Source organism: Sciurus vulgaris (assembly GCF_902686455.1).
Source record: "Sciurus vulgaris genome assembly, chromosome: X".
In the NCBI taxonomy this organism is placed as follows: domain Eukaryota; kingdom Metazoa; phylum Chordata; class Mammalia; order Rodentia; family Sciuridae; genus Sciurus; species Sciurus vulgaris.
This window is the reverse complement of record NC_136471.1, coordinates 23846692-23871718: the sequence shown is the minus strand read 5'-3', so window position 1 is coordinate 23871718 and position 25027 is coordinate 23846692. Positions and strand designations below refer to the sequence as shown.

The window sequence follows — 25027 nt, the reverse complement described above, 5'->3', positions numbered from 1 at the left end:
TGGAATTTTAATTTGGAGGTAATTTTAATTTGGAGCAGTCAGAAGCACAAGGCTACCTCATGCCTCAACCATATCTCCTGATTGTTCTTTAACAGAGAATCTTGGTTTTTTTTTTTAATCAAGCTTTTTAAGATATAAGCAGGGAGATGGTAGAGTGTGTAAACTTGGATCACAAGGCTTTTATCCTGACTCTGCCATCTACTTCATGGTCACGGATAAGTTATTAAATATTTCTGCCCCTTAAGTTTGTCATTTATAATATGGAAACATTAATAATATTTATTTAACAGAGTTGATGAAAGAATTAGGTAACATGATACAAATAAAATGCCTATCCAACCATAAATAAATTTTAGTTGTCATCGCTAACAGGAGGTACTAAAGGAGAGATATCGATCAATACCTACTTCCTTCTGTTTGCTCTCAAGCGTTAGAGATAACCAGGGTAAATATGATAGGCAACGTAGCCTCAAAAATTTCCAACACAGTCCAGAAAATTCAGGGGATAAACACAAGGAGTGGTATTTGGAGACCAAATTCCTATGTTAAGAGATCATACTTTTGGTGAACCTCACTAGCATTAGCGTTTGGAGCCTTAAATGTGTCTTTATCTAGTGTCTTCCTGCTTGAGTAGGGGCCATAATTAGCAAGTGAAGAGCTTTATTTGGGTGTCTGGGGCCTTATAAGGAACCAGTCTTGGGTAGAGATCAAAGTGAGTTCTAGAGTCAGGAGAAACACTCTGAGGACTTAAACTACAAAACTGGCAAGATTTTTATGAGTATCATAATCCCATGGGAAGAGAGCAAGACTCTTACTAGAGTTGGGTATGCCTCACCTCAAAACAAGGCCACTGTGGCTTTCATAACCATCAACTGATTTTTAGCATATGCAGTCAGCTAACAGACTGCTTTCATTTAGGGGAATCCCCACTGTTATATTTCTCAGCTGGGACTGCAATCCAAGGTTTAAACCACAATAGTAGCTAGGGTCCTTATGAATTAAAGAGCAATGATGTGAAATTCAGTCTTTAATTATTTGTGTTGGTGGCATTATATCAGCTGCTACAAATATTACCTCCCTTGATCTTGATGGAAATGGCTTGCAGGACCAGAGAGGAAGCCTTAGAGGGACACAAACCTTGGGTCCATTTGGAAGGTCTATAGGCTCCATGGAATCTCTTTTGCCCTCTCCACTAAAATCACTCATTTGGGAGAACTTTTTGATTTGTAATTAATAAGGCCTAAGTGGTCCTTCTTTGATATGTTCAGTGAGGAGCCTAACATCATAAGTAGTGAGTGATGGCCACCTCCTGTAACACTGCTTCTCCCTTCTTATTCTATTTCTCCCATCTTTCTTCCCAGCTTCTGCTTTCTAATAATTATACTTTCCCAAAATTGTGAATATGCCACACATATTTTGTTTCATTTACCTTCCTCTTTTCTCGCTTATGATCAGTAGGTTTATCCACTCTCAAAGTTTCAACTCTCTCCTCCAAGTACATGACTCCCACTGGGTCCTACCTGCATTGTATTTCAAATCCATATTCACACATTCTGCATGCAGTGATGTGCTGGTAAATGCTTAAACAATAGACTCATGGGGTGGAGGGTGAGAAGACCCTGATGTCTAGCTTTTGCCCATTTATATGCTATAAATATTCCCACCTGAGAGTTCCCACTACAATAATATGCCTGGTCTCTCTGGGACCCCAGCCCCATTCCCTTTTTCTCAAGGTGTTAATTATGGGTGACACTGATATAGAAACTGTTCAACCCAGTTCCTTCTGTGCTGGAGTCTGGCAAACTCTAGCTCATGAACCAAATTCAGACCACTACCTGTTTTTGAACGTAAAGTTTTAAGGGAACATAACCATACTCATTGTGTTATTTACTGTATGCAGATTTTTTTCACACCACAGGAAGAGACACAAGTAGTTGTGACAGAGACTAAACACAAAGGCTGCAAAACCTAAAATATGTACTATCTGGCACATTGCATAAAAGTTGGCTGACCCCTGTCCTGTGGTTATGTTTTACCTCTGCCTGATTTGAGAATGTCTGAGGTTCCTCTGAGCTCTGTGGGAATCTTACAGAATGAACTGTGTTCCTGGAAGGGAAGACTACTTTTGTTCTAGCAAGTAAGTCAATTATTGGATAGGAAAACCCACATAATTCACAGAGCATTAATTCTCACATCTTGTCAGAGCATTAATACTCACATCTTGTTCTTCTATTTATTCTCTTATTTATCCATTGATTCCAAACTCAAGAGGGGAACAAAGAGGCATCATCGTCCCTATAATTTAACAGTAAGACCTATTTTCTGATTTTTCAACTTTGATATCTTGACATCCTCTTAAATTCTTCCCCTTTTCATCCATGTTATACCCTGGTATGTGTACCTTCAAAATATTTCACAGATTCCCTGTTCTCATGCAGGTTCTTGTTGTTTCACATATCTGCACTCCCTTAATAACTCTCTTCTTCCCTCACTTTTAGATCCTCACCTGATCTTTCTGCATCAAGTCTCTCTTCACTCAACTCTCTACTAAGCAGTGGACAATGCTTAGCAATGAGTAAGAATGTGTGCCAAAAGGAGTTTACAATTTATTGAGAGAGAAAGGCAAGCAAATGGGAAATTGTAGCACAATGTGAGAAATATTTCATTAAGATTAGGTATGGTATTGTCAGATCAACATCCTGTAACACCACTTTTATCATGCTGCTTCCCTGCATCAGAACTTATAATGCCACCTGCTGCCTACTAAATAAAGCCTATTGCTATACAAACATGGAAAGAGAAATTGTTTTTTAGATTTGGGGAGATGGGGATATTACCTTTTCTTAGAACTTTAAATTCTGAGAACAGAGATGCTCTTGATAATGAGAGGAGGGTTTTAGTGTTGACTTACTGAGTGGGAGCCAATTTGGAATAATGAATACATTATTAAATCCCTGCTATCACGGGTGTTTTAATATGCCAGTGTGTAACATAAAAGGAGAAACAGAAAATACAAGGCAGCTTTCTGTCCTTCTTTGGTCAATTTCATCAAAGTAAGTCACTTGCACAAGACAATTTCAGAAGCTTAGGGGAGGGACATACATGAAACAGACATTCACAAAAGTTTTAAGGACCTAAACTCATTCTCACTGGGCCTAGGTGGTGAGGATTAGAAGGGTAGCCTCACATAGATGTACAGGTAGGATGTTTTGCACTTTTTACTGTGTTCTTCCATTAAAGAAATGAACAATGCTCCTGTATGACCACAAGCTGAACTATTAGCCTTCTTGCATAAACAGAGTAACAAATTGTGGTGCCACAGTGGTTTTGCCCTATAAATTCAAAGGTAAGCTCAAGATTTTCCCTTCATTCTCTTTAAGTCTAGGAAACAGAAGCACTTATTAAGGTTGAACGTCAAAATGTCCTCCAAGAACTCAAACTGTCTACCTTATTAGAAGGTATGACTTCTGGTGGAAGATTAAAAGTAAAAAATAATATGTACACATACATACATATATGTACTTGTACATATGTGTGTTTGTGTGTGTGTATATTATATATATATATATACATATATAAGTGTTCTTTCCATTGCTTCTTTATATTCAGGAAGTATTCCTACTCAAGCATCTAATTCAAGGGGCCCTTATCCCTTATAAGACCCAACAGGATCATGGTTAGGCCCATGGCAAAGAAGCCTAACAATGGCAATTAGGCCAGCCCTGCTCCAGACTTAGGAAGGAGGTCCCTCTTGGCATTAGTTTTGGCTTTCTCTGCTGCATTTTTCAAGGTAGTAAAGACATTCATGGCCAGAACCAGGACTGAACCCTAGAATAAAGAATTAAAGAGGCTATTTAATCAGGATCTGGTTTAAGCCAGAGGCAAGAACAACAAAATCCATCCTTTCAAATAATGGTAGCCTAACAAATGAGAGGAGGAGCTTGGAGCTTAGAGCCAGTACTAATAATGTCTGGACAGAAGCTTTATGATGAAGGTCATATGTTTGTAGCCAAACTGTTGAGTTCATCATCAAGCGCTATTTATTACAAGATATATGACTTTGGGTAAGTTTCTTAGCACCTCTGTGCCTCTGTTTCCTCACGAGTTTGTTCTGAAGATTAAATGAAATTCTCCTAGATGTTGTAGAACAATGTGCTTTAAAAATGCTAGCTCTTATTACAGAACGGTGTCCCTTCCCTGCTAGAAATTTTCCTTGGTAGATGTGGCAGGAAGACTGGAGTCAGAGTCATGAGGTTTGCAAGTTTCTCATCCTATTTACATAAAGACTTGAAAATCACTGTGCCAGCTAGGAACATCTCCTCATTGTTCCCTTCTCATCTTCTCAATTGCATCCTTTGTAATGTTGCCCTCACTTGAAATGCTTTCTCCCTCCCTTATCTCTACCTATCCAACCCTAGCACAACTGCACCTCCCAAAATACCAGTATACTTACAATCACTGCTCTGCAATTTAACACTTAATTGTTCCTTAATGCTTTCATGATGTCTACATTAATCACTCCTAAGAATTGGGACATTAAATGTAACCGTGAAGATGAAAATATCATCTAGTTCACAGTAGGTGCTCATGAGATATATGACAAATTAAATTCCAGAGTTGGTACTCTGGAAAAAGGTTAGGAAATTATGCAAATATGCTTCAATAACTAGAACATTATCAATGATTACAAAACACAGTTGTCATTATGACTTGGTACTTTGAAGACCATGGGTTCCAGTATCAGATATTCTGTATTCAAATCCCAGCTCTGCTCCTTGCTAGCTGTGTGATCTTAGACAAGTCATTTAAGCTCTCTGGGTCTTGGTTTTTTCATCTACATCACAAGTGTAAGTATCAACCTCACAGGATTATTAAGAAAATTTAGTAAGTATAAAGCATTTATGATAATGCCTGTAAGTATTGGCTTATATTGTAAGTGTTGGCTGCTAATATTATTATAAATTGTTTTATCAGATTAACTGAATAAGGTTTCTCAGAAATGTAACATAGAACATATGCTCTAATAAAAAGAATCACTAACAAAAAGTCAAAGCTCAGAGAGAGTGAGTAGGATAGGAAGGGCAAGATCAGGAGACAAGCCATAGGGAGGGGTCCTAAGAGTCTGAGATAAGCCCTAGAATGAAATTGGACTCCTAAATTTTGAACACTCAAAATTTCTCCAGCTTCACAGATTTGCTTTTGGCTGGCTCTTGCAGTAACTAGAGTACACCAGCCTGGCCTAAGTTGTACTCTAAGAAAGAGAAGCGCTAACATCACACTTTTGAAAGACTCCCATTTGGTTTATTAAGTAATTAAATTCCTGATGCACAAAGGACAAAGCACTGAGGGGCCCTCTGAAGCCAATTAAAGCCCAAATGACTGAATTGCTGCAAAAATGGGTACACAGGGAAAAGCTTTCCCTTTCTCAGGCTACCTCCCACCAATCTCCTAATTAGACTGGGGAGAGGAAGAGCGAATTGTGAGAAAGCCAGGAAATGCCAACCTGAAAGAGGGGTGAGAGGTCTTGGAGCCAAAAGGAAATAAGGTGACACTCAGGATGTCCCTCAGTAACTGTTAAGCAGAAGCCAGGCAAGCACAACGCACCATATACAACCCACTGCTACACTGGAAGTACTGACTTCCTACAGAAGTTCAGAGTCAACTTGAAATGTTCTATAATGTAGGTTATCCACAGTCACTTTGTAACCCCAAGCTGTCTTTCCTCTGAGTCACAGAATGTTCCCTAGATATCCAGGTTACTAAAACTCACAGGACAGTTTCTCTAATATTAAAATCAATCAAAAATAGCACAGAATATAAGACCCCCAGAATAAACAGGTTGGGCTTGTAATAAACCAGATAATTTTATTTCCTTCCCATATTACTTGAAATTATTTTTTAGGTATACATACATTGCTTTCCCCCAGCAAACTGAAAGTTCCTTGAGTTGTAAATCATCCCACTTCTGTTTATCACCAGTGCCTAACACAGTGCTTACAGAAAGTAAGTGTTCAATACATATTAATTGAATTGAAATATGTTTGCATCTCCAAAGTGGCTAACTATGGCAAAAGAACCATTCTGAGCCTGTTTTCCATTTGTAAAATGTCAGCATGCTAATATACACTTCCTCACTGGATTTAAAGATCTAATCACACTAACATATTCTTAGAAAAATGTCTAATAATATTAACCACTTAATAAATTTTAGGAATCTTCTCTATGAAAATTAGGTGAAATTAATGAAATGGAGCAAGTAGGCTGGGGGAGTCAACAGCTTACACCTAATTAGGGCACAGACATGTTTGGATATATCTGGTACCATCTAAAGAAGTCTATTTGTGTGTTAGCAGAGAAGGTTTCTGGAAGAAAATCATGATAAATGAAGTAAAAGATACATTGACCTTGATCAAAGAATGGAGTGTGGGTTAAACAGCTTAGTCTCAAGGATCCTCAGGACAGTAGGATTCTGTCACTTGAATTTCTTTCCTTGTTCAATTCCATGTCTTATGTCTGAATAAGAAGAATTGGAATAGGCAAAGACATTAAAGAGTATTACCAAAAGGTTTAAGGGATAAAAAGGTGCTGAGCTAAGTAATTCTGGAGCTGAGTGCAGACTATCAGACTAAAGAAAACGGAACTATACATAAGTATCAAACTGTATTTGAGAAAGTTGCTTCCCACAGGGGTGTGGATTAACAATTCTGATATTGCTATACATATATAATAGATCTCAATAATTAAGTAAATGGACAGCAGTTGGTGAGACCTAGGTTTTTTACTATTGGAATGGGAGGTTACAGATAAATAAGAGGAAAGACTATAATGATTCATGGGGGTAATACAATTGCACACATCAATTTGAACACATGTTTTAACCTTATTATAGATTCACTAACAAAAAATGAAAAATGGGAAAATGTGACACTAAATAGACTATGAAAAAGTCCATGTTGGAAATTTGGCCCCCAGTTGGGGTGGCATTAATTGGTGATAGAATCTTTAAGAATTCAAACCTAGTAGAAGGTAGTTAGATCATAGAGGACACTGCCCTCTCAAGGGATGGATGTTGGTCTTGTGGAATGAGTTAGTTCTCACAAAAGCAAGGTATTATAAGAGTAAGACTGGCCTCTCCCCACCTTTTGACTTCCTATCTCACCACGTGATCACTTCTTCTCACACGTGGTCCTCTCACACATGATACCATCTGCCATAAAGTCTTCAGCAGACCCAAGCAGAAGCTGGCACTATCCTCTTGTACCTCCAGAACTATAAGCTAAATAAGTCTCTTTTCCTTATTTTGTAAAATATCCAGCCTTAAGTATTTTAGTATATCAATGGAAAATATAATAATACAGGGGTTACAAGTAACTTTTAGTTAGCAAATTAATAAAAGCCATGAATGATAAAAATCATCTGTATTAGAGTATAACTCAAAGTTAAAATAAATATCTGTGAGTTTTACTAATAAAAATGATTGAATAAGTAAATGAGAAAAAGAGAAAAATCTCCCATGCAGAAAATCCCAAATAGTTTAAGCAGATACTCTATCTTCAGGATATTCCCCCATTCCTTAAACATGAACTGTGTGTAGTGGCTTCCTTCTAAAGAGTATAATATAGAAAGACATTTTTTTTCTTTTAAAGGTCTTTTTCTTAATATATATTTTATTTATCCTTTAATTTTTTACAGACTGCATTTTGATTCATTGTACACAAATGGGGTACATCATTTCATTCTATGGTTGTACATGATGTAGATTCATACCATTCGTGTAATCATACATGTACATAGCATAATGATATCTGTCTCATTCCACTATTTTTATACCCCCTCCCTCTCATTTCCTTCTACATAATATAAAGTTTCCCTATTCTTCTCTCCCTCCCCACCCTCCACCCCCATTATATATCATTCTCTACTTATCAGGACTTAAAATCAGCATACTATAGTAACACAGCCACATCCATGTTTACAGCAGCTCAGTTCACAATAGCTAGATTGTGGAACCAACCTAGATGCCCTTCACAGATGAATGGATAAAGAAACCATGGTATATGTACACAGTGGAATATTACTCAGCCATAAAGAAGAATAATATTGTGGAATTTGCAAATAAGTGGATGGAATTGGAGAATATCATGCTAAGTGAAATAAGCCAATCGCAAAAAACCAAAGGCCAAATGTTTTCCCTGATAAGTGGACATTTTTTAAATTAGTAACTATACAAAGAGAAATTGTGTTTCAGTTACTACAGTGGAGATACTCAATAATCACCAGGTTATCATATTTAACATTAACTGTGATAAGTCATTAATATCTATATGTACCCTTAATATCATGTGATGAGAATGGCATTTTACCTCTGTAGTATTTTCCACCAAAACCCAAATCTAATCATGAGAGAAACATCACACAAATTCTAGTTGAGGAAGATTCTACAAAATCTCTGACCAGTACTCCTCATAACTGTCAAACTCATCAAAAACAAGGAAAGTCTTAAGAACTCTCACAGCCTGAGGAGACAGGGACATTAAATGTAATAAAGAATCCTGAATGAGATCCTTGAACAGAAAAAAGAACATTGTAGAAAACAGAAGATATTTGAACAAAGTATGAACTATATTTAATAATAATGTATAAATATTTTATTAATTATAACAGAGGTATCACAATAATGCAAATAATAAACAATAGGGGAAACTGGGTGTGAGGTAATGGCAGCTTCCTAAAATAAATCTTCTCTACATCTAACAAGATAATTATTGTGAAGTAAAAAGACTTTTTCAAATGGTGTAAGGTTAACATCAGTGCTCCAATACAATAAAATACAAGTGAAAGAGGCATATTTTCTCCAACTATGAGAGAAATTACCCAGGTGCTCTGATATCATGAACATACCTGTGTTTGTGCACAGCAGAAGAGCAACAATCAGAGAGACATTAGAGACCATCAGAGTAGTGTCAGCACCCAAGAACCAATAGTGCCTTAAAGGAAGAGAGTCGTCCCAGGTGAATATCTGGTTAATGTCAAACAAAGCATCAACAGCACATGGTAAGTGAACTTGTTTGTCACAACATAGTAGAATCTCACTTGAGTCTTTGAGAAATACGACAGGGAACTGGGATTCTGCAAGAGTCAGGTGAAGCAAGAAGCAGTAGTATTGGATTATATACAATTATTAAGAAAATTTAGAACCATGAAATCTTAGAGGCTATACGTGCAGTGTCTAGCCCATTACAGTTTGCTCTAAAGTTTGGTTGCTTGCCAATGTGCTGGAAGTTAGTACATTCCAGTTCCCAAGAACATCATATTTTCATTCTCATCCATGTCCTTGAGGTCATTTGTGTCTATAGTACCTGTGTGGTGAAGATACCCCATAATACCTCTTCCAACTCCTAGTTCAGTGAAATCACAATTGTAGCTTGACATCAACCACAGTGAGCAGTATTTACAACATGGGAATTGGAAAATTCTAAAAGTCACAGCTTGAAAATGTTTTCTTGATACCTTAAATTTTAAAAACTAAATGGAGAAAGCATTAATAATGTAGATTAAATTTAAAACTATTGTACCTCTAGTGATTATATTGACCCTAATGCAAAAGTGAAGGACATGTTTGCTCAGTATTTTTAAGATATTAACTGATTTAACAAAGGGATTGCTCACAGCATAGAAGAATAAGTGAAGTTCTGACATGCATCTTTGTTGTTCCACTCTTGTAACTCATTTAATAAATGAAAATATCAGTCATATTTATGTCAAGACTACATTCATTTATCAATAACAACCATAGATTGGCTGTATATACAAGAACTACATGACTATATGGAATTATATGCTACCCATCCTTTATATAAGTAGAAGGTAGGAATATATACACACAGCACACTTTTTGTTCTGGAGAGTCAGTTTTTAAACTTTTACCAGCATACCACAGACTACTTGTCCCTGTAGTTTTAAGATGACTGTCACTGTGTATGTGTGCACACACACAGTGTTCACTAGAGTCCTAGTTCATTGCTCAGATTTATCCAAGTTTCTGTAAGTGAGGTTGGTTGACCTCTAGCCTGAGAAACGAAGATAAGAAAGGAGGAACTGCATGAGGCTTCTGGGCAGAGGCTGAGGATGCCTAAGAAAACTAAAGGAATTACAACCAAACCTTACACACGTTAAGAAGTTTTGGCCAAACTGAGCTCTAGCTGTCTCTCTGCTTCCCTCACCTGGACCAATTGCAAGCAAGCACAGCTCTCTTCATTCATCCTTATCTTCTAGGCTTGAGTAAGCACATTCAATTTGCAGAAGCTTCTGTTGGCAGCAAAAATTGATATATTAAATTATGGGGAGTAAGTTTTAACACAACATGTGAGAATACGGAGAAAAGATGACATACAAGAGTGAATAACATGCTGTTTGTATTTTGAAACTACTGCTCCCTACTGGCTTTACCACAGCTAATGAATGCAGGACTCTATTATGAGAGGTGTCTCAGGGGACCTACTATCATCATAACTGAAATTTTTCTTTCAGAGGGGCTCTTGTCAATTCATAGAGAGTATGAAAGAACCACAAAATCATAGTCTTTCTTTCTGCTTCTGTCATAATTACTACGAAAAGTAGCAGCTAGTACCCATTCTTGACACAACATCTTTTCATTATGTGCATGTGTGTTTGTGTGTGTGGCCTGTAAGAAACACTTTCATCTCTTCATCATCTTTTTGAGTATTAAGAAGAAAATTTGTAGTTTAATTTTGGTATTTTTAGCTATTACATATGTATTCTAATAGGAAACAGAAAGAAATGGGATCAAGACCAAAATGTCAGAGTTCAAGGCAATAGGATATTGAAGCCAGTACACGATGGTTGACAAGAACTAAGTGTGTACAGCTCTTCCCAACTCCACATTCAGTGGTCTCTCCAGCAACTCAATATCAAAATAACTACCCAATTAAAAATGAGCACAGGGATTGAACAGATAATTCTATAAAGATATAAAATAGAATAGGTATATGGAAAGATGCTCACACTCACTAATCATTACAGAAATGCAAGTGAAAACCAAATGAGATATTGCATTAGAACTGATAGTCTGGCTATTGTTTTTAAAAGTAAGTATTGGCAAGGACATAGAGAAATTGGGATTTTTGTAGACTGTTGGGAGAAATGTAGATTAGTAGAGCTGCTATGGAAAACAGTATAGTTTTCTGTAAAACTGAAAAGAGAATTATCATGTGATCCAGCAATTATACTTCTGGGTATACATCCAAAGGAATTATACTTGTACTCCCATGTTCATTGCAGCATTATTTACAACACTCAAGATCTGGAAACAACCTAACTGTCTATGTATGGATGAGTGGGAAAAGAAAATATGGTTTATATATAAATGGAATACTATATGGCCTTTAATAAAGAAACTCTCAGTAGGCACAGTGTCATGTGCCTGCAATCCCAGTGGCTTGGGAGGCTGAGGCAGGAGTATCACAAGTTTGAGGCAAGACTCAGAAACTTAGAAATTCCCTAAGCAACTTGGTGAGAATTTGCCTCAAAATAAAAAAGAAATGAAAGGGCTGGGGGTATGACTAAGTGATAAAATACCCCTGCATTCAACCCCCAGTACAAAAATATTTTTTAGCAATCAATAAATGTGAGTAGAGAGACTACAGATTGGGAGAAAATCTTTACTACATGTGCCTCAGATAAAGCATAATCTCTAGGATATATAAAGAACTAAAAACTTAACACCAAAAAAACAGATAACCCAATCAATAAATGGGCTAAGTAACAGAAGAGACACTTCACAGAAGAAGATATGCAATCAATCAACAGATATATGAAAAAATGTTCAACATCTCTAGTAATAAGAGAAATGCAAATCAACACTACCCTAAGATTCCACCTCACCCCAATTAGAATGGCCATTATCAAGAATACAAGCAACAATATTGTTGACAAGGATGTGGGAGAAAAGGTACTCATACATTGCTGGTGGGAACGCAAATTAGTGCAGCCACTCTGGAAAGCAGTGTGGAGATTCCTCAGAAAACTTGGAATGGACCCACCATTTGACTCAGCTATCCCACTCCTCAGTTTATACCCAAAGGATTTAAAATCAGCATAACACAAAGATTCAGCCATATCAATGTTTATAGCAGCTCAATTCACAATAGCTAAACTATGAAACCAACCTGGATGCCCATCAACAGATGAATGGATAAGAAAATGTGATATATATATATATATATATATATATATATATATATATGAGATGGATTTTACTCAGCTTTAAAGAAGAATGAATTTCTGCCATTTGATGGAAAATGGATGGAGTTAGAGAATATCATGCTAAGTGAAATAAGTTAAGCCCCCAAAACCAAAGGCCAAATGTTTTTTCTAATATGCAGAAGCTAATTCACAATAAGGATGAGACAAGGAAGAATAGTGTTACTTTATATCAGGTAGAGGGGAGTGAGGGGAGGGAAAAGGGGTGTGGGGGAAGGAATGCTACTAGAGTGAAACAGACATTATTACCTCATGTACACATATGACTGCCTGACTGATGTGATCCTACAACATGTATAATCCGAAAAATGTGAGATTATACTCCATTTATGTATTATCTATCAAAATGTATAAGTGCATTCTACTGTCATGTACAACTAATTAGAACAAATAAAATTTAAAAAGAGAGAAAACCTGCCATTGGAGGCAACATTAATGAATCTGAAGAACATGATAAGATAAGCCAGTCACAGAAGAATAAATACTGCATGATTCCTCTTATATGTGGAATCCAAAAGAGTTAAACTCATAGAAGCAAAGAGTAGAATGGTGGTTTCCAAGAACTTGGGGGAAGAGAAGGTAGGGTATATAAAGTTTCAGTTATATAAGATGAATAATGTATAGAGAATCAATTTACAACATCCCGACTATACTTAACAATACTATACTGAGAAATCAGTATTTTTAAGAGGGTAGATATCAAATTAGTGTTCTTACCAGTTTTTAAAAAGACTTTTGATGAGATTTATGGCTACTGAGTTCATTTTCCAACCCAAGTATCCAATTTCAAGACCCCCATCAATATCTTGATCCAAGATTTTAACTGAAAACCAACTCCATAACAATCTGTCACTGCTATCATGATTGTGCACTTAAGCTTCCATAAATGCTAGAAAATATAGCATTTGGATTATGAAGGAAGAGAATAAAGATGCTGATGAGAAATCTCCACTTGAAATGTGGGTCAAATCCATATTAGGAAGCATAACCCGGATTCCACAGAGACTGTTGACCAACAGAGCAGCTGTCATAAGCACAGCATTTATCAAGACCCAGGAAGCCTGCCCTTCTTGAATACCTTTCTATTTTAGCCCTTTGTTAACATTTAAGACCATGAAGAATCAGATGAAATAAGCAGAATTTGAATTTTAAGTGAAGTATGCATATGCTTCCAAGTAGTTTTGCATCTATCATAATATTTTCCAGATATGATATTGTTCTTTAGATTGATCTATGGAAATATTTTGTTCTCTGTTATGTTCAAGCACTTGTTTCTTCACTATTGTGGATGGTTATATTAGTGAAAATATGGAGAGCCTGTTTCTCTGGTGTATTTTTCACATTTTCCTCTGCTTTTCCTGGAACATATTTTATTTCATCATCAAATCCTTTATTTTAGGGTGATGATAGCAAAAATTATGCAGGAAAATCTTCAGGGTCAAGCTATGGTTTACACCAAACTGTATTGAATCCTGAACAGAGGACAATCCATTTTATGTAACTACAAAGTATGGTAAAGCTGTTAGCTGACAGAACCTGAAAGGCAGAAAATAGGACATACTTTTTTCTGCTTTGAAGGGAGGGAAACAGACTATCAGTAGTTAGACCTGCCTACTATTGACTGCTATTGTCAGGATAAGTCAAGAGATGCATGAGCTCAGAAAAGAAATACACTGCTTAACAAAACAAGGGAAGGGGGACAGGTTGAAAGGAAAGTGTAAAGTATAATGTAAGTCCTACATATTGAAAAAACAGATCTTTCTTTTAGGGGAAAATATCTGAAGATTCACTGGGTTTTTTATGTATTAAAAATTCTTTGCAAAGGACATATCTCATAAAGGGCTGTTATACAAATATAAAAAGAATATTTAAACGCAATAATAAGACAACAAACCACTCAATTAAAATGGTCCAAAAATCTGAACAGACATCTTTCCAAATAAGATACACAGAAGCCAAGCACATGAAAAATGTTCCACATCATGTACCATCAAGGAAATGCAAATAAAACAATAATGAGCTACCACTGCACACCTATTAGAATGGCCAACATCCAGAATACTGGCAGCATCAAATGATGGTGTGGATAGGGAGCAGCAGGAACTGTCATCAGTGCTGGTAGAAATGCAAAATGGTACAGCTACTTTGGAAGACAATTTGTCAGTTGCTTACAAAACTAAAAATTCTCAGTACTTGCAATTCTTAGTATTTTCCCAAACGAGATGAAAACCTATATCCCCACAAAAACCTGTGCACAGATGTTTATAATTTCTAATTGCTAAAACTTGGATGTAACCAAGATATCTACAGAAATTGAACAGACAAATAAACAAGGGTACATCCAGACAATGGAATGTTAGTGTTAAAAAGAAATGAGCCATCAGGCCATGAAAAGATTTAGAGAAAACTTAAATGCATATTACTGAGTGAAATAGGTCAGTCTGCAAAAGCTATGTATGATTCCAACCATATGACATTCTGGATAAAGCAAAAGTATGGAGACAATAAAAAAATCAGCAGTTACCCATGGGGATTATAAATACATGGGGCACAGAGGATTTTTAAGGGCACTGAAATTACTCTGTATGATGCTATAATTATAGAAATATGTCATTATGCATTTATCAAAACCCATAGAATGTACAATATGAAGAATAACTCTAACTTAAACTACAGATTTTTAGTGATAATTATGTATCAATGTGAGTTTAGCAGTTGCAACAAATATACTATTCTGGTGGGGGAAATTGATAATGGCTGTGCATATGTAGGAGCAGGAAGATATATGAGAAATCTCTGGACTTTTCTTTCATTTTTGCTGTGAACTCAAACTTGCTCTAAAAAATAAAGTCTATTTTAAAATAACAAAAAATCTTCTTTGAATTGTGGATGTCACATGTTTCATTTAAAGCAGTGATTGGATGAAAATTGATAACAGTAAATCATTTCAAGTGGCTACATAGCTCCAGAATATTTTTTTAAAATAACATGATGTACACTTTAAGCAACATACAACTGAGGAATTCAAGTTATGTATATTGGAAAGAAAACAAAAAAATTTCATCCTAGGCAGGATGAAATGAGGGAGGACTAATGATACCTGGAACTAAGAGAAGGGAGAGGGTGATACAGAAGGGGACAAAGAAAAGAAGCAGAGAGAGACAAGAAAGTGCTTATTATAAATACTTCTACAAAGGACAATCCACTGAGAAAGCTAAACCCATCCAACAACAAAAGTATAGCTTCCTCTGTCTTTAGTTTCAATTCCCAGAGGTACTGAAAGTAAAGGGACTCACAGACCCCCACTCAGTCTCTAGGAGAGCAAAACTTCAGTAAAGCTCAACACAGTGATCTCTGGTTGCAAATTAGCTACATAAAATTTACCCTCTACTTCAAATTGCTAGGCTACACTCAAGTGGCAATACCTGAGAAATAGAGAAATTAAATGACCAAGTTGATCCACACCTACTTCAGTGGCACCTCTCATTTTTCCACAGCACTCAGAAAAACTCCTCATTGCCCATGCCCCTCCTCTTTAGTTGGTAGATTCTAAGAACCATCCAGAAAAGAAGCTGTTAATGCTTTATCATGATCAACTAGCACTTATTTCAGGCTCTGCATTCACCAATCAAGCCCAGTTCTGCACACTTACTGCTGTCTGCCTTTTCAGAAAGACTTTCCAACCACAGATATTTAGTCCCTACTATGAGCTAGTGATATATAAACATACTGTATCTATGGTGATACATGTATGAATAAGACATGGAACTTACCCTCAAAGCATTTATAACTAAACAAAGAAGACATATATAAGTTATATATACCACAGAACAAATGGGAATTTTAGTTCTGAATAGAAGCAGAGGCACAAAGTTGTGTAAGCATCTGGCGTTCAAAAAGATTAAGGCCAAGGTGATTTATAATGAAAATTACTGCCTCATATTTACTAAGCATTTACCACGTGTCAGATTCAACAATAAGCTCTTTACCTAAATCACTGCATTTAATTCTCACAACCAAGTAGGATAAGTAGCATCCCCTTTTTACAACTAAAAAACACAAAGATGTAAAGAGGTAAAGTAATGCATCCAAAATTATATAGTTAGTTAAATGTCACCAAGGTCTGCTTTGGTCTCAATTGTCTGTGCCCCACAAAATTTATATGTTGAAGCCTAATCCTCAAAGTGATAGTAGTAAGAGGGGAAACTTTGGGAGGTGATTAAGTCCTCATGCTTGGAATTAGTGCCTCTATAACCAAAGCCCAGGGGAACTTATTTGCCCTTTTCTCACTATGTGAGGATGCAAAGAGAAGGTACCATTGATGCTCCAGGAACTGGGACCTCACCACACACCAAATCTGCAGATGCCTTGGTCTTGAATTTCTCAGCCTCTAGAACTGTGAAAATGTTCTGTTGTTTATAAGCTACCCAGTCTATGGTATTTTATATAGTGACCTCATTGAGCAAAGTGTCTATTCCAAGTCTTTCTGTTTCTAGAACCCAAGGCAGAATTCAGATGAAGCTGAAATGAGGTACTATACTTAAAAGGATATTGAGATAATTTCATGACTTTCAGGGCTATTTACAGCAAAGGAGACTGCCCACCAAAAGAACGATGGGGCAACTAATCAAAGGAAGTGACAGGGTTATTTTGAATTGAGGGGGAGAAAAGAGTGCACGTTAAATTTAAATGAAGCTGTGTTTTGATAGATTCAAAATAGAGCAGGGATGTGTATAAAGGGGTCAACATCAGGCCTGGGCTCAGAAATAGACCTGGGGATCCTGTCTCCTTGGAAACTAAAGAATTAAGACAAATGTGGAATGCTGTGTCTAAAACCCTCTTATTTTAATGAAACTCTACAATTGGATTGAAAACCACAGCTGTTTCTAGGCAAGAAAGGAATGTTCCATTATTACTGATACGATTTCAAACAACAAAGTCTGACAACTTAAGATACTAGAGAACAAGATTGTTCAACATTATGTTCTTTTTTCATTAACAAAAAGGATCTGAGTTTCTTTACACAGGCTTGCAAAGGTTATACCCCAACTCTAAAGACCTAAGTGTTAAGTATCAAGACCACAGAAAAGTGAGGAGGCTTCTCTATCTGTATAGAGAGAAGAAAGAATTTGGCATTCTCAGGGATATACAAGAGGAGAGGCAGGGATGAAATAAAATGACAGGATACAATCAGAGTGAGATGCAACAAGCCTATGTATGGGATAATGTGACCTCGTCCAGCATACTAAGGAAAGTCTACTAAGTTCATGGATAGATTGAGAACAGAAGAGCAAAAGCAAGAGAACCAGGGAGAGAGGCAGAGGTTATGTTTCATATACATATAGTCTGGGACAGGGACATCATGTGTGCCCAAGAAATATATGAGATGACTCTAAAAGTTAACAAAAATCTGTGGAATGTGTTTGAACTTCCACAGGCCATGAAATTATTTTACATCTTTGATTACAAGAGCAGGAAAATTCCAAACTGACTTGAAATATACAAGGCCAGGGAAAATCAAAGAAGTATTACTTCAATGCACAAGAAACAAATTTAGAGAACATGCTCTCTAAAAATGTAGACATCTGGATTCAAGTTCTACCTCTATTAGTCAACAACTGCCAAATTCAGAAAGAGATAAGGAGAAGTTTCAATGGCCAAGGAATAAACAGCTTAAAAAAGCAAGACATTAAGAATTTAAGAAACCCGGGAAATTTCCAGAACGCTGAGTGAGAGGTGGAGGAGGTGTAGCTGCTTGAACTGCACACAGTTATTCCCACTCCCCCACATTGGCCCCAGCCCACTCACCGGCTATAGGAAAAGGTGAAAGAAACCACTTACTATGATGTTTTGGGGGTCAAACCCAATGCCACCCAGGAAAAATTGAAAAAGGTTTACAGGAAATTGGCCTTTAAGTACCACCCTGATAAGAATCCAAATGAAGGAGAAAAGTTTAAACAGATTTCTCAAGCTTATGACGTTCTCTCTGATGTCAAGAAAAGGGAATTATATGACAAAAAAGAACAGGCAATTAAGGAAGGTGGAGCAGGCAGTGGTTTTGGCTTCTCCATGGACATCTTTGATATGTTTTTTCAGAGGAGGAGGAAGGATGCAGGGAGAAAGGAGAGATAAAAATGTTGTGCATCAGCTCTCAATAACATTAGAAGGTTTATAGAAGGTTTATATAATGGTGCAACAAGAAAACTGGCTCTGCAAATGAATGTGATTTGTGACAAATGTGAAGGCTGAGGTGGTAAGAAAGGAGCAGTAGAGTGCTGTCCCAACAGTCCTGGAAGTGGAATGCAAATAAGGATTCATCAGATAGGACCTGGGATGGTTCAGCAAATTCAGTCTGTGTGCATGGAGTGCCAGGGCCATGGGGAATGGATCAGTCCTAAAGATAGATGTAAAAGCTGCAATGGAAGGAAAATAGTTTGAGATAAGATGATTCTAGAAGTTCATATTGACAGAGGCATGAAAGATGATCAGAATATTACATTCCATGGTGAAGGAGACCAAGAGCCAGGACTGGAACCAGGAGATATTATCATTGTATTAGATCAGAAAGACCATGCTCTTTTTACTCAACGAGGAGAAGTCCTTTTCATGTGTATGGACATACAGCAGGCAGAAGCAGTATGTGACTTCCAGAAACCAATATCCACTCTTGATAATTGAACCATAGTCAACACCTCTCATCCAGGTCAGATTGTCAAGCATGGAGATATAAAGTGTGCACTAAATGAAGGTATGCCAATTTATCATAGATCATGTGAAAAGGGTTGCCTAATCATTGAGTTTAAGGTACTTTCCTGAAAATGGCTTTCTCTCTCCTGACAAACTCTCTTTGCTGAAAAAACTCCTACCTGAAAGGAAGGAAGTAGAAGAGACTGATGAAATGGATCAGGCAGAACTGGTGGACTTTGTTCCAAATCAGGAAAGACAGCACCATTATAATGTAGAAGAATATAAGGATGATGGACATCATCCCAGAAGTGCTGTTCAGTGTCAAACCTCTTAATGGGGCCAGGTAACAACACTCACTGCAAGCATTTTATGTGCAGTAGTGAGAAAGTGAAGGAATATAACCATAATATGCTCACTACTTGCTATTGTTTTTGTTTTAATATTCAATTATAGTAGTGTTTTAAAAGTTAAATGAAGAATAAACACCAATATAAAAGCTCAAAGAAAAAGAATTAAGGAACCCAAAGCTCGCTAAGACAACATTATTTCCACATACATTTTCCTCAGGAAGCAGGTGTTTACATGGGGCTCTTATGACATCAATTCTAAAGGTAAAGGTAGGACAATCAGTTATGACTGGCATAAATTGTCAACAGGTACATTGTGCTGAGAATTTGGAGGAGCTAAGACTGCAGGCAGGTAGGTCACCTGTGTACAGTGAGACAAAAATTATTGATTCCTTAGATTCTATTCACTGTGACCAAAATACCTGACAACAAAAACTTAGAGAAGGAGAGATTTATTTTGGTTCATTGTTTCACAGGATTTAGGCCATCATCAGCCAGCTGTAAGGAGGAAACATCATGGCAGAGGAAAGCTGCTCAGCTCAGCTCATGGCAGTAGGGAGGGGAGAGAGAGAAAGAGAGAGAGAGAGAGAGAGAGAGAGAGAGAGAGAGAGAGAGAGAGAGAGAGAGCAGGGAGAAGATAAACCTTTCCAGGCCATGCCTCCAGTGACCTACTTCCTCAATTAGATTCCCAACTAAGTTCCACATCCAAGCAATCCATTCAATCCATTGATGAGGTCATGGTCCTCATGATCCAGTCACTGCCTAAAAGTCCCACCTCTGAACCTTACTGCATTGTGGTCCATACTTTCAACACATGAGCCTTTTGGGGGATATTCTAGATCCAAACCATAACATTTGTAAATGAGACTGTCTAAAATAAAATCTTAAAATTTGACATCTTAAGAATATACAATCTAAACATGACTACCTGAGCCATTAGAAGACAAGTGAATCTAAAATCATGACCCTGAGCAGGGAAGCATAAATGGAAAGGAATTAGGCTTCAAGACTTGGTGAGGCAAATCTGTTCTTTAGAGATATTTTATCTGTTCTACACAATAACTTTAAAATTTCATAAACTAATTTTCCAACACTTAAAATATGGGAAATATCATGTTTTAAGTAAAATCAAATCACCAGCTTCTTTTGAAGGATCAGAAGATATAACCAGATTTGGCCCATGTTGCCAAGTGGCAAAAAGGGTTGGATGTGGACAGGAAATGATTTCTTTGTCTCTCTGAATTCCCTATCACTCCTGAATGTCTCATATCCATCCAGTTTACTTATATTACCTGCCAGACTCCTGGAAGTCTGTAATTCCTTACTGAAATTCCAAAGTTCATGATGCTTTAATGAAAAATGATGACTATATCCCATGTGTTCATTCATAAACTTAAAAATTGGTTTAGGGAGCTCTTTTCCAGAACACAATATTGCACCCTGGTGAGACTGTTTTTCTGGGCTTTGGAAAGGGACACGCTTCCCCCCACCCTAGATCTCCTTCTTCATTCACTATATGGTCAGTGTGGTGTCTTCTGCTCAGTTATCAGCATTCATTTGTGGAGAAGGACAGTGTGACCTCTCGAGCAGGAGGACCTTTTGAGTGAAGAAAGCCGTTAGCAAATCAATCCTAAAGTGATTTATTTCCAAGCAGTAGATAGCAAGGAGGCAGTGTATATTTATCATTTGGACAAGGCCTTAATAAAGATAAATTCGGAGTTTGAGTTGCTCTAAGGAAGTGGTTTTAACTTCCGACATATGCCAAAATGCACTTCACAGCTAATTAGGTGGTATTCACATATGCCTTAAAAGTGGGCATACTTAGGCAGTTGGATAGGAATGATATGTTTTTCTATATTTAGATGTGCTATTGATGGTCTGAAAAATCAGGGGCCTTTGAGACCATGGAGTAATATCAAGAGTTAAATTCAAGAAGACCCTAAAGCCAATAATTAATGTGTGTTCATTAAAAAATCTATGGCTAGATGTTGTTCAGCTACAGCAAAAAGGACAAATGAACAGAATACCAGTCTTCCACGTGATTAATAAAATCATCATTCCTGAACTTTATTTTTATTGTCTCCCATCTGCTTTTGTAGGATCTGAACACACACGCACGCATGCACACAAAGTTACGGTAAAATAATGGGACTGACTCTATCACTCATTATCAAAAACTAAAACTTTGGGCTTTCTGCACTGAAAAGCAGGACCTAGACTAGTATAAACCAAGCAAGTCATCTTGGGCACAAAATTTAAGGAGGCACTCACTCTCAAGATCATGCAAGTGTAGGGCCAGCATGTACAAGTAAATGCTCCCTTGGGGCCTGACTTACCTCACCCTAGTCCCAAATCTGTTGGGGATAGTTTCATTCTTGAACTGTGTTGTCCTCAGTTCTCACCAAGGGAGTAGAAAGGCCAAAAAATGTGGAATACTTACAAAACCAAATGTGGACATGTGTGATAAATACTAATTAGGCTATATTGTGTAGATAATATCATAGGCCCTTATATATGGTCACAGTAAAGAGGGGGGTCAGTATAAATTAGTGGCATGTCTGAATATCCTTTTCTGAATTTCAAAGCCTATTAATAGAACTCAAGGCTAACATGATACTGCCAAGGAAAGAGCCTATAGGTGAAAAGTGAAGGATCCCATGTTGTAAGGATCCCACTTACATGGTTTGTGATTAGTTCTTTAGTTCACAGTACCAGTGGAATAATAGAAATTAAAACTCATTTCTTCAAGTAGGCTAAACATCTCCAAAATCTTGATAACATGATTCATTTGCTTATGAAACCTTTCCTCATACAGAATCCAAACTGGAAAATTCAGCCTTGTCTTATTTATGAAAAATTCCAAATAGAAAATATTTCCAATTAGAGCTTCATCATTCCAGCAGAAGTGGAACAGGAGACTTCAGGTCTTCTTACTTTACACCATGTGATTCAGAATAGATTACAGAGTAACTTTTGTTTTAAACTCTACCCTATTTCATCTCCACTCTTCTACTCCAAGCACCAAGTCTCAGAACATGACTGCATTTGGCAGGACTGAGAAAAAAAGCAGGCTAAAATGGTGCCAAGATGAGAACAGTCATGTTCATCCAGCTTCAATTGGAACCCAACTTGAGACTTTCCAAAAGGAAGATCATTGAGTACTTCCAGGTGGGAAAAAAAAAAAGCCACCTCTTCAACAAAATTGATCAAATTGGCTTATGAAGCATTGTGGGCACAAAATCACTCTTGTTAAACAGAGAGGCTCTCTAGAAATGAATTCCAAACATAGGGATTAACATTTCCTTTGAAATGGTCACAGCACATGGAGAGGGAAAGTCCTTGATAAAATGTGGTTTCCATTTATTGAATTCCACTTAGCTCAGCTCAGCTCCTGGCAAGTTCTCCCTTAGTCTGTCTGACTGAGCTATGTGAGAATGGGATTTTCAATAGACCATTTTGAAAGATGAAATTGCAATAAGAATGGTCTGGAACCTAGCATAAGTAGTGTTGCCCTTCTGAAATTTATACTCAACATTCAGAATTAGTCAAAGTCACTTATCAATTATTAAATAGTTATCAAGTACAGCTGGGAGTGTAAGGCTCTATTCTTGGTGCTGGAGGGAGACTGGCTAATAATGGCAGATGCCAAAGAAATCCAGAGTCTGCTATGGGAGTTAACTGTTTAATAAGGGGATAAAGATATTTGCAAGAATAGCTAATATGAAGTAGAATATGTTACACTTCATGAGAGGAACAGAAAATGGGCTAAAGAGGCAAAGTGTATTCTGAAGACCAGTACATATGTATCGTAGGGAGATGGTTAGAAATGCAGAATCTCCGGCCCCAAACCAGACGAACTGATTCGGGCTCTGTAGTTTTAAAAGATTCATAGGTGATTCTTTTTAGTTTGAGGATCACCTAGAATACTGAGGAAGGAGAAATTGCTTCCAGCTGAGGGGTCAAGAAAGGCCTAAAGAAGATGACACATGAACCGGATTTCAACAGTATGGCATAAACTTCTAGATCGTCACCAAAAATTGCCCTCTGCTTCTTTCATCCATGTGGCTAAACTACATTTCATAGCCTCTCCTGAAGTTATGTGAGTGAATAGTTAATTTTTAATGGAATATGAAAGGTAGCAATGTGTTACTTCCTATATTCTCAAGTCAGGTACCTCTCCTAAAAAAAATCTAACATGGAGCTTTGAGCTCTCAGAAGTAAAACTAATGATAGACTATCTAGTGCAGAGTAAAGTTTGTCACTCCATAGAAACATAGTAAACTGTCATCTTAGAATGTGGGCCAAAAAAAGAAAAAGAAAAAATATAAATGCAGGAAAGTTTTCATAATAAGAAAGCAATTATTATATACTAAGGATACTTAAAATATACTTATCTTTATCAGCATTTCTGAAAGTTAAATTTTTTTAAAGTGAAGATTTGTGAATGAAATATTATCTTTCCAATGAGTTACTCTCATTTCTGAGTTGCTTTCTCTTTGACTAATTGTCTACAGTAAATGTCTGACCTTGGTTGTTTTGCCCCAGATTCTATCATATCCCTAAAGGCATGAGAAAATTTTCAGTACAATCTTCACTAAAATCGTATTTTTATATTTTTCATTTAAAAATATTTTTGTACTTTTACTTTTTAAAAAATGTATATATTTGTTAATGGGCATACTTTAAAGCATGGTTCAGTCATGCTAAAAAATAAATAAGTTAAATGATAAATATACTCCAAGCTGGTGACTGGTTAGAATTCCAGGATTATAACAAATCCAACTGAAGCACTCCTGAGGGCGTGAGCACACAAATATTGAACTTGAAAATTACAAGCTTCAAGAGTGTAGAGAATGCACTAAAGAAGTTGATTGAAATCAATTATCCTCCTGAAAATTGGGAAGTGTTCAGAAAACAATTAGGAGTCCAATCCATATTCATTAATACAGAGAGGGTTCCCAAATGACAGAGATATCTGATGTGATTAACAAAGAAGATTTTTTCAAAGACAACCTCATAGAAGACAGAGATGTGGGAAAGGCTTAGAGAACACAACAGACACTAGCATTATTATATTAGAAAGAAGCTGCAGTGTAATTAATGGTGAAATATATGGATTAGTACAGTCATTAGCTGCATGTCATTTTGGTCAAAAACAGACCATATACAAAACAATATATGCCATGTAGCCTATAGGGTATAGTAGATTATCCATCTAGGATTGTTTAAGTATATTCTATGATGTTCCTACAATGACAAAAGGGCATAATGAATGACACATTCCCCAAAATATAATCCCATCATGAAGTAACACATAGGAGGGGAAATCAAGGGCTTCAAGTGTAAACACAGAGGAAGTGAAGAAGCCCCTTTTCCTCTTATGCATGCCTATTTGTGTTTTTTTTAATTAGAGGTTTATAGTTATGCATAATAGTTGGGTTCCTCCCAACAAACTCATACATGCATGGAATTCAATTTCAATTCATTTTTTTTTATTGTAAACAAATGGGATACATGTTGTTTCTCTGTACATGGAGTAAAGGCATACCATTTGTGTAATCATACATTTACATAGGGTAACGTTGTTTGATTCATTCTGTTATTTATTCCCTTCTCCTCCACCCCTCCCACCCCTCTTTTCCCTCTATACAGTCCTTCCTTCCTCCATTCTTGCCTCCCTACCCCCCATTATGTGTCATCATCCACTTATC

The 25027-nt window shown here is 36.9% G+C and overlaps 1 long non-coding RNA gene and 1 pseudogene across 2 annotated transcripts in view; one reads left to right on the top strand and one right to left on the bottom strand.

Annotated features, from left to right (window-relative positions):
- LOC306650955 overlaps nucleotides 1–25027 on the bottom strand; it is a 189819-nt gene that overhangs the window by 32633 nt on the left and 132159 nt on the right. The gene's annotated exons all lie outside the window — the stretch shown is intronic.
- On the top strand, nucleotides 18461–19303 carry LOC306652013 (dnaJ homolog subfamily A member 1-like; annotated as a pseudogene). Its single transcript has one exon. The product of its transcript is annotated as a dnaJ homolog subfamily A member 1-like (transcript).